The following is a 14,317-nucleotide window of genomic DNA, read 5'->3' as shown; positions in this document are numbered from 1 at the left end:
GATTACAGCTCTGTGCTGGAAAGTGTGAATGTTGTGCTAATAAAATTGGTGCAGGAGAATGCCCAACCTCCATTCACTCCTTCTGAATTGATCATTTTATATGAGGGCTCTTATGACGCTCAGGTATGTTTCAGTCACAATAGTAAACCGACAGGAATTGTAAATGTTAACAGAGCTTTAACCCCTTCATGCCTTTATCTGACACTTGTCGCTTACAAGTTAAAATCAGTATTTTTTTTTGCTAGAAAATTACCCCCAAGCGGGATCTGGGAAAGGTTTGGGTTTTAGGGTGGGGAGAGTCACTAAGTGGAGATGCACTCAGGGTTAGGGTGGTTAGCAGTGGCGGTTCGTCCATAGAGGGCGCTGGAGCGCCGCCCCCTCTGGCTCTCACCGCCACTGAGTCTAATAACATAGATTCATGCATTGCATGAATCTATGTTATTATCGCCGCTGCCGCTGTTCTATTCAGATGGTCGGCGCTCATGTCCGGCCATCTGAATAACAGCAGCTGGTTGGCTATACGGAAGTGCCTATCAGAGCCAACGAAGCTCTGATAGGCTTTTCCGAGTACAGCCCTCGGGTCCCGGAAGCTTATACAAGGAGCGCACTAGAGATGCGCTCCTTGGATAAGACTGACAGGCGTCTCAGCCAATCAGGTTGGCCGATTCTGGCTACCGGTAACCTGATTGGCTGAGACGCCTGTCAGTCATCGAGGGCGGTAGAAGACATCGAGGGACGTGGATGGCTGACTCCAGTAAAGGTAAGTTCCGGGCGGGGGGGGGAAGGGGAACTTTACAGGGCACAGCGGCGACATCAATGGGCACAGTGGCGACAATAGGCACAGTGGGGACAATTAAAGGGCACAGCGGCGACAATTAAAGGGCACAGCGGTGACAATTAAAGGGCACAGTGGTGACAAAGGGCACAGTGGTGACAATTGATGGCACAGTGGATGTGTTTGATGGCATGGCACAGTGGCTGCTGTTAATGGCATGGCACAGTGGTGCGAATTGATGGCACAGTGGCTGCGTTTAATGGCATGGCACAGTGGCTGCTGTTAATGGCATGGCACAGTGGTGCGAATTGATGGCACAGTGGATGTGTTTGATGGCATGGCACAGTGGTGACAATTGATGGCACAGTGGCTGCGTTTAATGGCATGGCACAGTGGCTGCTGTTAATGGCATGGCACAGTGGTGCGAATTGATGGCACAGTGGCTGCGTTTGATGGCATGGCACAGTGGTGACAATTGATGGCATAGTGGCTGCATTTGATGGGCACAGTGAGGCTGCAATTTGTTTTTTCGTTTGCGCCCCCCCAAAAATTTTGAGCACCAGCCGCCACTGGTGGTTAGGGTTAGGGGGGTTAGGGGTTATGCCGCATACACACAATCGGTTAAACCGATGAGAATGGTCTGATGGACCGTTTTCATCGAACAAAACCCTATCATGTGTGGGCGTCATCAGTTAGTTAACCATCGGTTAAAAATAAGCCAACTTGTTTTAAAATTAACCAATGGATTCCTAACCGATAGGACAAAACCGATCGTTAGTAGGCACAACCATCGGTTAAAAATCCACGCATGCTCAGAATCAAGTCGACGCATGCTTGGAAGCATTGAACTTCGTTTTTTTCAGCACATCGTGTGTTTTACGTCACTGCGTTCTGACACGATCGTTTTTTTAACCTATGGTGTGTAGGCGCGACGGACCATCAGTCAGCTTCATTGGTTAACCGATGAAAACGGTCCATCGGTCCGTTCTCATCGGATGGACTGATCGTGTGTACGCGGCGTTAGGGTTTCCCTTTGAAGAATAAGGCTAGGACTCAGGAATTGGAATAGGGACCTCCCCCAGAGGTCAAAGGCCAGAAGGCGGGTTCCCAGAGGTCAGTGGTCACGAGGCGTGGCTGACCCACCCCCACCAAAGTGTACCACCTACCCCAACAGTTCGGGGAATGAACAAGTCCCAAACATTATATATATACACACACAAACAGTATGAAATTAACGGAAAGGCCCAAGGACAGCACGGCTGACCTCTGTATATCTCGGGTAGGAAGTCCTTCCGAGGTCAGCCAAAGTGTCCTCTGGCCTTTTCGGACGTTTCCGAGGCTCTCCGGCGCCCCGCCTCTGGCCGCATGCGGTATTGCATCCCATTGTCATTGCGGAACAAATTATTTTCGTTTCCATTGACTTCAATGGGCAAACTCGCTTTGATATGCGAGTACTTTGGATTACGAAGCATTCTCCTGGAACGGATTATACTCGTAATCCGAGGTTCCACTGTACATGGAAAAAAATTAGCTTCTGATGAATGATTTTAGGGTGAAACTCCCAACGTCGCGGTTAGCACCTTCTCAAAAATATATCCCTAATTACAGCTTCAGTTCTGTAGAAGGTTTCCTGTCTGCAAGGTGTATATTTTCCTGAATGTCCGGCCAAGTTTGCTTTAGAATTCGGCAATTATCAGGGTGTTACATATGGTGATAAACCCATTTGTATATCAAAAAGAACAGTTCAGCGAGGACAGCCTCCCTCCCAGACACGGAACCGTCTTCTGGCATCTAATTTGTGAGCAATAAACAGGGTTAATTGAAGGAAGGTCAGTGTTTGTCTGTGGAAATTCAAATGAGATTCCATACCGAGTAATCAAGTAAAGTATTACGGTAATAAGTTATTTAAAAATAAACCAAAATGAATTAGACATCTCAAGGAGTTGCTAGGAGAGCCGAAGAATACGACACAAACAACAATCCTGTCTCCCGTCTGCCCTCAAGACAGACTCTGAATCCGTAAACCCGAATGTCTTCCGTATGACATGGTGTGACTAATTAGTCTGCCATTTAAATCATGACGACAGTTTTACTGTAGCCTACAGCAAATAACCTATCCTGTGATATAAGACGGAATCCTTTTCCATCCCTTGTAAGATGTATGGATTAATTCGCAATGTGAAAGTTTCAAGTGCCGTATTAACCACCGTTTACATGAAAGATTCATCACTAAAGGTAAACTGTGGAGCGGAAATCAGTAATTCGATTGGCTTACTGGCTGCCTAAAATTAAAAAAAAGTAAGAAACGATTAGGAGTTTAAAACTAAAACTCTGCGCAGATGTGAAAGACACATTTTAATGGAGGTTTGTATTTATTAACCACTTAAAGACTAAGTTCACCTTTTTTTTCTTCTAAATTCCAGCTCCCCTATGTACAAATATAGCATTAATGTATTTTGCAAAAATAAAACAGATTTCCATTCATTCTACACACGCTTAAAAACACTTATCCATTACTTCTGCCTTACTTCCTGGTCAGACTTTAGGTCATGACACAGGAAGAGGTTGACCAGCTGACCTCATTAGCACACACCCTTCATCATCTACACTCAACTTGTCAACTCCTTGCTGATCACGTATATAAATAGTACGTGATCCGGTGAAGAGGTGCCGCCCTTGACCTTGAAGGCTAAGTTCACCTTTTTGTTTTCCAAATTCCAGCTCCCTTATGTAGCAATATAGCATTAATGTACTTAGGCCCATTTCACACGGTCGGACCGTTAAGGTCCGCCTCCTGTCATATTTATCGGCGGACCTGAACGGCCACTCCATACTTCTCTATGGAGCGTCAGATGTCAGCGGTGACATGTCCGCTGACATCCGATCCGCTAAAATCAGACGGATGGCGATACATCCCCAATCCGTCCATGACAGATCGGATCGGGTAAGATCTGATGAAAACGGACATGCTGTCCGTTTTTATCAGAACTCTTCATAGGAGACAGCGGTGCTGCACAAGCCCCTCCCTGCTTAATGAGCAGAGAGGGACTTGTCATCTGCCGGCTCAGCGGAGAGATCTCCCGCTGAGTTGGTGGACTCCGCTGAGACGGAGTCCACCTCGTGTGAAAGGAGCCTTATTTAGCAAAAATAAAACAGCTTTCCATTTATTCTACACACGCTTACCTCACTCTTCATAGCTGTTTAAAAACACGTATCCATTACTTTTGCCTTACTTCCTGGACAGACTTTAGGTCATGACACAGCAAGGAGTTGACCAGTTGAGGGTAGATGATGCAGGGTGTGTGCTAATGAGGTCAGCTGGTCAACTCCTTCCTGTGTCATGACTTAAAGTCTGTCCAGGAAGTAAGGCAGAAGTAATGGATAAGTGTTTTTAAACAGCTATGAAGAGTGGGGTAAGCGTGTGTAGAAAAAATGGAAAGCGGTTTTATTTTTGCTAAAAAAGTACATTAATGCTATATTGGTACATAGGGGAGCTGGAATTTAGAAAAAAAAGGTGAACTTAGCCTTCAAGGTCCGTCCTATAGCAGTTTTAATGCTAAAGGATGGCACCTCTGCACCGTATCACGTACTGTACACTGTATATACGTGATCTGACTCTTTCGGGTAGGGGCGTGCATGTGCACCGCCGGTGGCTCGCTCCTGCTGTGAATATACACAGCAGGAGCCAGGGCCGATCCTAGGGTCACATGCTCCTGGGTGCAGAAATATTTCTGGCGCCCCACATGGGCATTTTACTAACTCCTCCCTATTTACCGCCAACCCCCCAGCACTGTCAGTGTGAAAGGGCTCTCATTATACATCACTTCTGTAGCTTGACTACTGAGGCGCAGGAAGGGACAGGAGCTGTGTATCCTATGCAATCTATCATGCCATAAAACATCTAGAGCAGGGGCAGCCCAGAGCACATGTAAAAGGATGCTGGGGATGCCATCCTCCTGCACACAGCACACCAAACACTGTGACTCACCTTGGTTCTATCTCTGTGCAGCCCGAGATAGAGATGGGAGGGGGAGGCATTCCAACTGGAGTTGGTGGAGACAGTGCAGGAGCCAAGACTCCCAGTGTGAGGAATTCATTCCTGCACATCAGCACTCAGCAGCACCTGAAAACTAGAACCCACGTGTCAGGAAGAGTAACGGCCCCTCCCCCGAGCACTGCCAGGCTGGACGGCATGCCCTATGCTCACACATCAGTTCTGGACGGACACACACCTATGCTCAGAAAACTAGTTCTGGACGGACACAAACAAGGAGAGAAGGAGGGAGGGGAGAACTCTGGCACTTTGGCGCCCCCACCTCTGCAGGCGCCTGGGTGCAAAGCACCCTGTGCACCCTGCCTAGGATCGGCCCTGGCAGGAGCCAATCGGGGGTACCATGGACTTGATGTCCTCCAGCACCCGCAGATCATCAGGCAAATAGGCAGAACAGCAGTCTGCCTATGTAAACAACGCCTTCCCTGTCAGTGCCATTTATACAGTAATCAGTGCATTTTTAGAGCACTGATCCCTGCAATAATGTCACTGGTCCCTAAAAAGTGTCACTGCAATGTCGCAGTCCCGCTAAAAATCGCAGATCACCGCCATTACCAGTAAAAAAATAAAAGTCCCTAAATCTATAGCGTAGTTTGTAGACGCTATGGCCCAGATTCTCGTATCTGGGCGTAAAACTGTGCGGGCGTAGCGTATCTGGTTTACGTTACGCCACCGCAAGTTTTACAGGCAAGTGTTTTATTCACAAAGAACTTGCCTGTAAAGTTGTGGCGGCGTAGCGTAAATCACCCGGCGCAAGCCCGCCTAATTCAAATTAGGCGGGTAGGGGGCGTATATCATTTAAATTAGGATATCTAAGAGCCTAAGAGCCTTACGCCTGTCGGATCTAATGGATATCTATGCGTAACTGATTCTAAGAATCAGGCGCATAGATACGACGGCCCAGATTAGGACTTACGACGGCGTACATTGCGTTGCGCTGTCGTAAGCCCTTTGAGAATCTGGGCCTATACTTTTTGCGCAAAGCAATCAATATACGCTTATTGTTATTTTGTTTACCAAAAATATGTAGAAAAATACATATTGGCCTAAAGAAATAATTATTATTTTTTTGGATATGTTTTATAGCAGAAAGTAAAACACATTTGTGTTTTTTTTTAAAAATCGTCGGTCTTTGTTTGTTTATAGCGCAAAAAATTCAAAAACGCAGAGGCGATCAAATACCACCAAAAGAAAGCTCTTTTTGTGGGGAAAAAAAAGACATCAATTTTGTTTGCACGACCGCGCAATTGTCAGTTAAAGCGACGCAGTGCCGTATCGCAAAAAAAAAATGTCCTGGTCAGGAAGTGGGTAAAACATTCCGGCGCTGAAGTGGTTAATATCACTTTAATTAAAAAATAGTGAATGAGAAAAGTCCAATAAAGGTCTAGATAAACCTTGTGCTTTAATAACATAAATATGTCACTGTGCTCCACTCCACCGTGTCAGAAGCAAACTCTCCGCACTCACCACATTGATTTGACCTCTTGTGAATAACAAGAAAGTCAAAATGTGCTGCTGATGTAATGATACACTAGACCAAGGATGGAAGCCGGGAGCAATGCACTGCCAAAGGAATTACCCAGGAATACCGTTGCCAATGTTTTTTTTATTAGATAATATTTATTGAAAAAAGTTTTTGCAGTTTACAACAAAAACTAAAACTAATATACATTCCCACTAAACAAAAGAGAAGGGTGGGGGGGGAGACTTAAAGCGGGGGTTCACCCTATTAATAAAAAATTTTTTTTTTTTCCTCTAGCATAAAATGAGGCATAGTAGCGCGAGCTACAGTATGCCTGTCTTTATTTTTTTAGCCCCGTACTCACTGTGCAATCGTAGAGACAAGATTCTGACTCCCCGCGGGGAATGGGCGTTCCTATGGAGAGGGAAGGTGATTGACGGCCGGCTCTGGCACGTCACGCTTCTCCGGAAATAGCGGAAATAGGACTTGGCACTTCACGGCACCTGCGCATAGTCTGTGAAGAGCCGAGACCTGTTCCGGCTGTCTTCGGGGAGCGTGACGTGCCAGAGCCGGCCGTCAATCACCTTCACTCTCCATAGGAACGCCCATTCCCCGCGGGGAGTCGGAATCTTGTCTCTACGATGCCTAATTTTATGCTAAAATGTTGCTATGGAGGGTGAACCACCGCTTTCATTTTATGATAAGAACTCAGATAAATCATGCGACTTCCTGGTAATTATACCATTTGATATGTTGCGCAGAATCACCATTTATTTATATTCCTGTTTTATGTCATGTAAACATAATTAGGTTTTGCTGCACTATATATTTTTGGTGGATTCACTCATTTAGGATCCATTTTAGCGCAAAAGCACTTGTCACTTTATCCACTATTTTATAAAGTGTCTAAATGCTGTAACAACCTAACAAAGCGGACCTTAGTTTACAGACTAACTTTACTAGCTTACATTAAGCTTGTGTATTACAGGGGTATTTATATTTAAAAAGTGAAATTGTGGCCGGAACTTCCGCTTTAAATGACCAGAATCAGAGAATTTCTGACAGGTAGAACAGCTATCATATATGAATTTCAACTTCGTATTAGCTGTAGTTCTGCTCTGAAATGTAAATGCGATGCCGACATTATCCCAGCCCGCTCTGACGTACTGTAACCCTGCTTCACTTGCGGTATTCGCGCTTTAAGATGTGTGCTGCGTATGTCCTTTATTTTTATTCACGTTATAATGGCACCTGACACAACGTCCAATTCCGCCCTATAACACTATGTTTAAATAGAACAAGATGTCGGCCAATGTTGCCGGAGTCTGGAGATGTGATAAAGATGGCTTGACAGCAAATTTAGCTGGATAACATACAGAAAAAAAAAAAAAAAAAGGCTTTATTCCGTATTACTAATGGATGATGAAACCCTCTCTTTGAGGAACGCGACAGCCAGAGAAGTGGAAATAAAAGATTTAGATTTATCAGAGGGCCATTATTTCCAGCACTTCCGTTTACATGAACAGAAGATAAGTGCTGGGCCTTTGCACCTTTGATAAATCAAGGCCCCGCCGGGACGTGTCTTGTGGTCAGAAATCTCTCGCTAAATGAGAACGACAGCAAATCATCTTTTTTTTTGTCTTCGTTTTCAGAGTTTTAAAGACAGGAAACACGCATTGCTTTGTATCCCGCCAGGACCCTCGCGCTTTTTTTATTTATTTATTTAAAAACTGCTGCGTGACCGCCATCGAAAAAAAGAAGAATTAAATGAAAGTGAGGGGCACTCGAAATGGCTGTTCTAGCTGTCACTTCAAGAGGTCCGCATAGGAAAAGGGAGTTACCGCTCCAGGTGGGTGTGCTGGACAATCAATAGCTTCTCAGGAGATAAGGAGTGCCGGTGTTCTGACGATATGGTTCTGGCTATCGAGATGGTTCCTGCAAGGACTGCGCAGGCGCAATCCTTGTCGACGGAAATCTCCGAACCTCGGCCGGCATCCAGGGCGACGTGGAATTTGAGGAAAGTGGCCAGTCGGCCTCACGTCCTCGCTTCGTTCGGACGGTCGCTCCGCTTCGCTCGGCCTCCTGGCTCTTTTTTTAACATCCTCCAATCCACGGGGATGTTAAGGAATGAGCCTGGATGCCGGCGGAGGTTCGGAGATTTCCGTCGGCAAGTCCTTACAGGAACTATCTCGATAGGGGAACCTTAGCGACAAGTCACCGGCAATGCACAGGGCAAAATGAAGAGGCTAGAAAAATGGAAAAAAATTCCAAAAGACCCTTAGGTTGTCTTTATTATAAAACAGGTAAAAAATGCGCTAAAAAATACAGCAAAAGGTAGATATAGCATCCTACGCGTTTCACACTACAATCATAGCCACGACTAAGCACTGGTTGTAGTGTGAAACGCGTAGGCTGCTATCTCTACCTTTTGCTGTATTTTGTAGCGCATTTTTTACCTGTTTAATAATAAAGACAACCTAAGGGTTTTTTGGAAGTGCGGCTGTCCATTTTTCTAGCCTCTTCAAGAGGTCCGCATAGGTCTGAGTATGTAATCAAGTCGTGTAACGTATTAGCCGCGTATCCCTGCCACTTTTCCCACACGTGTGTTTGTCCTCCTGGACCAGCTTTCGCTGCATCAACTGCTTGCCGCCCGCCACACGCATATATATATGTCTGCAGTATGGCACGGGCAGGCAAAAGGACGTACATATACGTCACCCTTTAAGATCGCGGCATTGTGGACGCGCGCGCGCCGCAAGCTCCGTGACTCCGACGGTGGGTCCCGCGCACTCGATGTTCACGGGCATACCCACGATCATGTCACGGTGAGGAAGAACGGGGGAAGGCTGATGTAAACAAGCATTTCCCCATTCTTCCTAGTGACAGGACAGTGTACACAGCTTCCTGTAATTGTCACACATAGCCCATCCCCTCTACAGTTAGAACACATCCCTAGGCCCAAAACCCTTCAGCGCCACCCAGTGGTTAACCTCTTCACTGCCAGTGGCCTTTTTTATAGCACTGATCGCTATAAAAATGACAATGGTCCCAAAAATGTGTCAAAAGTGTCCGGTGTGTCCGCCATAAAGTCGTAGTCACGATAAAAATCACAGATCGCCGCCATTACTAGTAAAAAAAATAAATCCATAATTCTATCCCCTATAACTTTTGCGCAAACCAATCAATAAAAGCTTTTTGCGATTTTTTTTTTTACCAAAAATAGGTAGAAGAATACGTATCGGCCTAAACTGAGGAAAAAAATATGTTTTTTTTATATATATTTTTGGGGGATATTTATTATAGCAAAAAGTAAAAAATATTGTTTTTTTTTCAAAATTATCGCTCTATTATTGTTTATAGCGCAAAAAATAAAAACCATAGAGGTGATCAGATACCACCAAAAGAAAGCTCTATTTGTGGGAAAAAAAGGACGTCAATTTTCTTTGGGAGCCACGTCGCACGACAGCGCAATTGTCAGTTAAAGCGACGCAGTGCCGAATCCCAAAAATTGGCCTGGTCTTTAACCTGCAAAATGGTCTGGGGCTGAAGTGGTTAAACACACTTTTTAGGCCCCCCAAATCCGTTATCTGGCCTAATTTTCTTTTTTCGCCGCAGTGTATCTGGAGGCTAAACTGTACGACTAATGAATCAATTTTCCACATGTGCACAACACTCCTTGCCCCTAAATGTTCTTTCAATTCCTCTATATTATTTTACAAATTGTGTTTGATATATTTTAAATAATTTCTTTGATGTTTTATATTTTTCCTTTTTGATTCTGCCATAAAAACAGCAGCATTTCAATTTCACTACTTTTTTTTTCCATACTGTAAAGGTTTGTGTTGTGCACAATCTGGTTAACAGCTGTAGGGACATTAGCGAAGAAGCTGGAAAGATTGGCTTTCATAAAGAACATAACCTTTTTTTTTTTTTGCAAAGATGAAAATGGAAAAAAAAATAACATCCATTCTTTCGCAAAAAGGGCAAGACAATGCATGGGTTGTAATTGTAAATTTGTGTAGGACATATGTTGTTTTAACTAATGCATGTTGTAAGGAGTAATGTGATTTTGGCTATAGATGGTTAAAGTGTATACTGTTACAACACACATTGATTTATTTTGCCTGTACTTTTGCCTCGTGTTGCTCCAGCATTTTATAAAGCTCATAAATATAAGCACTTCAAGTCAAGTTTTTTTTTGACTGGATATATTTGTCTTAAACATTGTCCCAAATCTGGGCAATGGAAACTGAGCGAGTGGTGATAACATACATTTGTTGCCCATAAAAACCATATGTGTAAATAATACTGGGGGTGGTGCCAATGGTACGGTTGCCACGACCTTACCAAAAATGACCCCCAAAATCAACAAGACAAGGCATGAACAAGACCATCTTTATTTGGATTTAAATAGCCACAGCAGCCTTTTACTAAATAACTGTGTAGCGCTACCCCCGGAGGAGTATGTTTGGTTCTGTACTCTTCCTCTCAACCTAAGTATGTTTGGTTCTGTACTCTTCCTCTCAACCTAAGTATGTTTGGTTCCATACTCTACCTCTCAACCTAAGTATGTTTGGTTTCATACTCTACCTCTCAACCTAAGTATGTTTGGTTTCATACTCTACCTCTCAACCTAAGTATGTTTGGTTCCGTACTCTGCCTCTCAACCTAAGTATGTTTGGTTCCGTACTCTGCCTCTCAACCTAAGTATGTTTGGTTCCGTACTCTTCTTCTCAACTTAAGTATGTTTGGTTCCGTACTCTTCTTCTCAAGTTAAGTATGTTTGGTTCCGTACTCTTCCTCTCAACCTAAGTATGTTTGGTTCCGTACTCTTCTTCTCAACTTAAGTATGTTTGGTTCCGTACTCTTCTTCTCAACTTAAGTATGTTTGGTTCCGTACTCTTCTTCTCAAGTTAAGTATGTTTGGTTCCGTACTCTTCCTCTCAACCTAAGTATGTTTGGTTCCGTACTCTTCTTCTCAACTTAAGTTTGTTTGGTTCCGTACTCTACCCCTCAACTTAAGTATGTTTGGTTCCGTACTCTTCTTCTCAACTTAAGTATGTTTGGTTCCGTACTCTTCTTCTCAAGTTAAGTATGTTTGGTTCCGTACTCTACCTCTCAACCTAAGTATGTTTAGTTCTGTACTCTGCCTCTCAACCTAAGTATTTTTGGTTCCGTACTCTGCCTCTCAACCTAAGTATGTTTGGTTCCGTACTCTACCTCTCAACCTAAGTATGTTTGGTTTCGTACTCTTCCTCTCAACCTAAGTATGTTTAGTTCCGTACTCTGCCTCTCAACTAAGTATTTTTGGTTCCGTACTCTGCCTCTCAACCTAAGTATGTTTGGTTTCGTACTCTTCCTCTCAACCTAAGTATGTTTGGTTCCGTACTCTGCCTCTCAACCTAGGTATGTTTGGTTCCGTACTCTTCTTATCATCCTAAGTATGTTTGGTTTCGTACTCTGCCTCTCAACCTAAGTATGTTTAGTTCTGTACTCTGCCTCTCAACCTAAGTATTTTTGGTTCTGTACTCTGCCTCTCAACCTAAGTATGTTTGGTTTCGTACTCTTCCTCTCAACCTAATTATGTTTGGTTTTGTACTCTGCCTCTCAACCTAAGTATGTTTGGTTCCGTACTCTTCTTCTCAACTTAAGTATATTTGGTTCCATACTCTGCCTCTCAACCTAAGTATGTTTAGTTCCTTTCTCTGCCTCTCAACCTAAGTATGTTTGGTTCTGTTTTGAGACGGTTAAGTGCATTATTTTAGACTTTAGACTGGGTTCACACTATTGCAAATTGGACATGGGTTTCGCATGTCAGGAGATTGTGACTGGCTCTTAATGGAGCTGGTTCCCACAGCTCCGGTGTAAATTGCACAGAAGTCCTGTGCATCTTCTGGTCCGTTTCAGGCCTGAATTCAGCTCAAAATCCGTACTAAAATCGCACCTGAAATGTTGAACAGAGAAGCACCAGACCCCTGCTGTAAACCACTCCGTGTGGCAGTGTAATTTTAAGAAAGCAAGGGTCTGGTGACACATAACCTACAGTATCTTCTGCTCTGTCTAATAACGCCCACACCAGCCATTATAATTGGATTGCACAAACTGCTTTAGCTCTACCAAAATTTACTGATTATATTAGGTAGGTGCTCATATTACATAGTTTTGCTAAATCTAAAGTTAATTGTACAACAAATGTATGGTCAGATTGCAACATGTAAGGTGATCGATCCTAACGTTATTGACCAGGCAAAGGTCTGAAACTTCTTGCCTTGCACACATTCCTGTTGGCCAATTGGGTCAGCCCTAGCGATTAGCCAACAGCAATGAGTGAGGTCAAAAAGGTCTAGGAAGGCTCCATCACCCAGAATGACGCAGGCATTTTAGTAAGGCAAAAGATGCTAAACTTTAAAATGAAAGCTCACCATTGCAGCTGGCGCTCGACTAAAGCGGAAATGGAGAAGGAGAAGGAAGTTGTGAGGAACTTGGTTCCTTTGAGTTCCTGCGGTCACAAGGAGACAGCTGTCTGACTGGATGCTGGCACTCCACGTATCCCCAGTGGCTATCTTGGGTCAGGCAGAGTCTCTTTAAGATTCCGGCTCCCGGTTTTGGAGTGCTTTATGCGAGTGGCTAGTGTAGGGACAGGTTCCTTATCTGGCAGGGACTTTATTTAGAGATAGGGAAAGGTTCTGGAGTAGGGATGGTGCAGGGACTACGTCTACCTTGTTCCAGGAAGTCTCCTCTTTGAGTGTGGACCGGCTAGACCGCATTTCTCTCCTTGTGGCAGATGCTGTTGGCATCTTTCAAGTCTACAGACCACTGTTACAGTTCGTAAGTGGCTCCGGACGGTCATGCCTACCTGCCGGGCCTAGTTGTATTGTGTTGCACTCTTCTACAATATAGCATTGCTCAACCTGGACTGCTTACTGCCCGCCACACCATGCTGCACCTTGCTCACACAGCGCCAACAATTCAAAAGTAAGATGCATTACATGTTCTGATACAAATCTTTTAGAATAAATGTATGCTTAGCTGAAATTCTCCTCTAAAATGCCTAGTCTAAGGCTCTGGTACTCCCAGGTGGGCAAGTATTAAGGATTTCCCTTGCAAAACTGTTACTACTGATGCATTGATGCAAAACTTGGTGGGGGTGCTTGATGCCTGCCAATGAGAACCAACATTTTAAGAAATTCAGAAAAAAATAATGAGAACATAAAGGGGAGAATTCTAGGTATCAGCCCTAGTGAAGACACCTGGACTGTACATACCGAGCCGGGGATCAAAAGGAACCTGAAAGCATAGCAAGATGTTCCAAAATAGAGCAATAAATTGAAATAAAAGGACCTTTCAGGCATATGGACCTCATGAAATCTTAAACAGAATTCTATAAAATCACCCTCAATTAAAACATCCTCTCCTTTGCAACGCTGCACATAAATTTTGTAGCAGTCAGGGATTTATACACAGCTGCTTTTCTCTTTTAATCATATTTCACCTAGTGAAATGGCCGCAGAATCCCAGTTGCTGTCATAAAATTCTAGTGTTCCACTGAAACATGCTCTGCGCTCAAAGCAGATGGAATTGTTGCTAGGTAGAGTGCACGTGACAAGCCCAATGAATGTACACCTTTATGGAAGTGGTTTTCAAGAGTGGGAATTATATGACTCGTGCCAGTCTAGCAGAAGGAAGGCATACAGGATATATATATATATATATATATATATATATATATATATATATATATATATATATATATATATATACTGCTCAAAAATAAAAGGAACACTCAAAAAAATTAAAGGGACACTTTTTAATCAGAGTATAGCATCATGTTAGTTAAACAACTGGGATATTGATCTGGTCAGTTAAGTAGCAGAGGGGGTTGTTAATCAGTTTGAGCTGCTTTGGTGTTAATGAAATTAAAGGAACACTAAAGGCAAGGTTTTTGTTGTTTAAAAATAACAAACATGTTATACTTACCTCCGCTGTGCAGTTCGTTTTGCACAGAGTGGCCCCGATCCGTGTCTTCTGG

Source organism: Rana temporaria, chromosome 11 (genome assembly GCF_905171775.1).
Source record: "Rana temporaria chromosome 11, aRanTem1.1, whole genome shotgun sequence".
Taxonomy (NCBI): domain Eukaryota; kingdom Metazoa; phylum Chordata; class Amphibia; order Anura; family Ranidae; genus Rana; species Rana temporaria.
Note: the sequence above shows the minus strand (reverse complement) of the source record.